Genomic DNA, 3,954 nt, shown 5'->3' on the forward strand with positions numbered 1-3,954 from the left:
TCATCTGTTATATCTATAGGAAAGATTTCTGCTAATTTCTACAGAGACTAGATGCTGTGCTCAGATTGAAGAGGGGATCATTTAATGTTCCAATAATAAAAGCATTGTGTGGATAAAGTTGATGGTGTCTAATGTACCTTGAAATGTGCCCTGAAGTAGATTTCTATTAGAGCCAGGGACTTGAAAAAAAATAGTCTTAGTTTTAAGTAAATTAGAAATCCCATACCACTTCAGTTCATTAGCAAAAAAACATATGTTAACTTTTAAGATGAATAATACATAGATTTCCCATGTGAAGCAAAATGTATCTTAATGGTCTCAGGTCTGGGATAGTTAAGTTAATTATGGTGCTAGTGACATTCTTGGTGAACAAGACAATCTCATGGCATGTGATAACAGAAATATAAAGACTTTAAATGAGCTAAAAGTCAAACTGACATTGTTAACACTTCAAAAATATTGAAAAGAAAGTTAACCTAAAGGATTGTAAAATTCCAAAATTAAATTTGTCAACGTGACAAGCCTAGCTCACAAGGATAATAATAAACTATACATTTTAATATTTTTGCACCAAAGGCAACTCACTAGTCATGATGGAAGTTTAGCTTTTCAAAATATCCACCTTAAAGTGACTAGTTAATAGCGATGAAGGCCTGTGCAATTGCCACCACTAAATCCTTTTTGGCTCTAGTTCTAAGATGTATCTACAATCCAGGATGTATCATCATGTCTACTTGCTCCTACTCTGCTGTAAGCTGCTGTCCTTCCTCAGGTGGATTAATGCCATGTATCCTAACAGGCTTCTCTTCTAGTTTTATCCACATGCCTCCTGCATGCTGACTTCACATTCAACATAGAAGGCAGAGTTATCTTTAAAAACTTAGATCCCATCACTCTGAATCCCTGCAGGTTCTCTCCATCCCATTCAGAGAACAAAGCGCAAAGCCTTTTGCTAGGCTACAGAAGATGACTGAGATGATCCTATTACCTCTCAGGTCCCTCTTTCTCCTATTCGGCCCTGCTCACTCTGCTTCAGTTATAGCAGCTTACTTGCTGCTCCCCATGTATGTCAGGCAATCTCTCAAACCAAGAGTTTTTCTTACCTGTTCCCAATGCCAGACACTTTTTCTGGATTTTTCTATGGCTAACTTCCTAAGAAACTTCATGGTTTTGTTTGATGAGGCTTACCCTCACTAACATATTTAATGCAGCAAACTGCTCACCTACCGCACTCATAAGCCCACCACCATTCTCTTATGTAGTTGACAAACCTTTTATTACCATTTAACATCCTACATGATACACTTACTTATTACGCATGTTGTTTATTGCCTAAGTCTCTGTGCTAGAACAGGGATATTTGCAATGATGTGCTGGTAAATTGGCTCTTAAAAAAAAAATAAAGCCCTGATTTTAATTGTTTGCATGATTTTCATGGTGTAAATATTCCCACCATGGACACCTGCAGTTAACAATTGACTAGCAAACATCCTAAATATTTAACAAGCTGTTCTTATAAACTCCAGTCTACCACTAGATCAATACCTGTGTGGTTTGTTCACTGATACATCCCAAGAGATCACTGCTATAATCATAAAAGTGACAGATTTACTTACAAGTTCATAAAGCAGTTTAGTTTACATTCATTTCTGTCTGTATTTTAAATCTAAGTCTAATGTAAACTAGTAATAAATCAGTAATTTATATCCACTTATATCAGATTGAATTAATTCAACTCTAATTAAATACTTTAATGGGAGTAGGAAAGTAACAATAAAAATTGTCTTCAGTTTAATTTTTTAAGTACTTGCACATTTCTTAATTTGATAAATAATCAACATTGTATAAATTTTATTTTCCATATGGGAAGCATCCATAGCTATGCTTTACAATCCACTGCACTACTTTACAAATTTCAGTAAAGACAAAGCTTTATTTTCATATTATTTCTCATTAAAATTACTTTTCTTTTATAGATTTAATTATAAGCAATTACCATCATATATGTTTTCATAAATTTCAAAGCAACGATTGAATCTCATTTCAGATCCTTGGTCTGTATGGTGAAAATTAGCTTTTGTTATTGCTCTTGACATGAGCTGAGATTTGACTTCTTGAAATGATTTTAGTTCTTACACAAATTATGAAGGCAAAAAGCAGGCATAGTTCATATATAGATAGATATAGAGAGAGATGTAAAATGAAGATAAATGAGATGCTTATTACTATTATTTAAAATAATTAACTATTTTTTTCCTCTGAGAAGGAAAATGCCACATGAATGACAAGATCAGAAAGAGAAACCTGATATTTAGAGAAAATAGTGTATTTTATATTTTAAAAACCCAATAACTTAAAAGTCAAAATTTTAATATTATTTACAAAATTTTAAATTTTGAAAATTTAAGATAACATTAAAAATGCTAAAAACATTCTAATGTGTGTCACTTTTAATGCAATAAATAGCTTAAAATAAAGAGAATTAATCAGGAAGATTTTCATATGCACAAAAGCAGAAAAATAACAACAGTTGCTGGGAGCATGAAAGAAATTAAGTGATTTTTCAGCTGTGGGGTAAAATTTCCATCTCAAGTGACATTAAACAATGCTGGGTCTAAGTGGTTATTCTTTCTTGTTTACCTATTTAAATGACTTGCCATAGCCTTGAAAATTATTTGAATTATGTTCTACTTCTGTAACATATTAGGAATTTCTTTATGTGCTATGACCTGAAAGTTGCTTAAGAATTAGCTAAACTTTTCATTTACATTAAGAAATATAAGAAAGCCTTTAACTATGCCAAAGCCAAATTTGTAGTTGTTGGCAGAAAATACTAAATTATTCCATTAAGCAAATCAATATATATAGAAGATTGGCAGAAAATTTAGCACCTGACTTTTCCTGGAAGGGCCAAGAATTCTTTAAGAAAAAAATTTTTTAAGAAAATTCGATATGCCTTTAGAATAACCGAGAGGTTCTTATCTATGAGTTAACTACCAGATACAACTGCTTTTGGTTATACACAAAAGGAAATCTGGCTACATATTTTATTTCTAATTTTCCCGTTTTTTCCTCTTAAGTTGGCTTCACATTCTTTAAAGCCATACAATCCACTCTTTCAATTTCATGATATATTTTAATACCTGAGAGATGCATATTCTCCCAACTTTAATAACCCGTTAATTTTTTTCTATTTTTTCCTCAAAATAATGTGCTTATTCATAATATTGGGTTTTATTCCAGATGGATTTTGGAAACATTCTCAGATTTTACCAAACAAAAAAAATTATTCAGGGACGCTAATTGGGATTTGATTACAAGTGACCTTGTTAATACTCAGTATTATTGGAAGAATATCTCACCATAGTTAAATTAATAAATTTTTGCTGCTCTCTCACTTAGAATATACTCATATTTGAAGACATTACATAGTTTTCGTAGTTCATTTTAATATATCTTGTGTATCTTCCTAAATAGCTGTCAAATAGACCTCCCATTATAATGCAATTTTCAGCATTTTTGATGGATAATTTCCTACCCTACTAAAATTTGCCTAAAGTTGCCCAAAACAAATTCATGTACACCGCGTATCCTAAATCTTAAGCAGATTATCCCAATATTATAGACCAAGTTTTATGAACTTCTGGGCTTGCCTTTGGGTAATTTATAAAATTATTGACTATCTTTGAGTGTTCCTTGTGGTCCTGAGAAGAGAACAGTCTACATGTACATACATAATAAAAGAGAAGTCAAGGGACAAAAACATGGACACAACGTTTTATTAGTATAAATTTCTAAGATTACATGTAATAATAGTAATAAACTCTATTGTGTTAGTTATTTAAATGCGTTATCTTATATCTCTCAAAATTTGCATGTTTTTGGAATTTCAGGACTCCTTCTATAATTTCTAATCAAGTTAAGAATTAAGTTGGCAAGGGATCAAAAGATAGT

The sequence above is a fragment of the Pseudorca crassidens genome, chromosome 5 (genome assembly GCF_039906515.1).
Source record: "Pseudorca crassidens isolate mPseCra1 chromosome 5, mPseCra1.hap1, whole genome shotgun sequence".
Lineage (NCBI taxonomy): Eukaryota > Metazoa > Chordata > Mammalia > Artiodactyla > Delphinidae > Pseudorca > Pseudorca crassidens.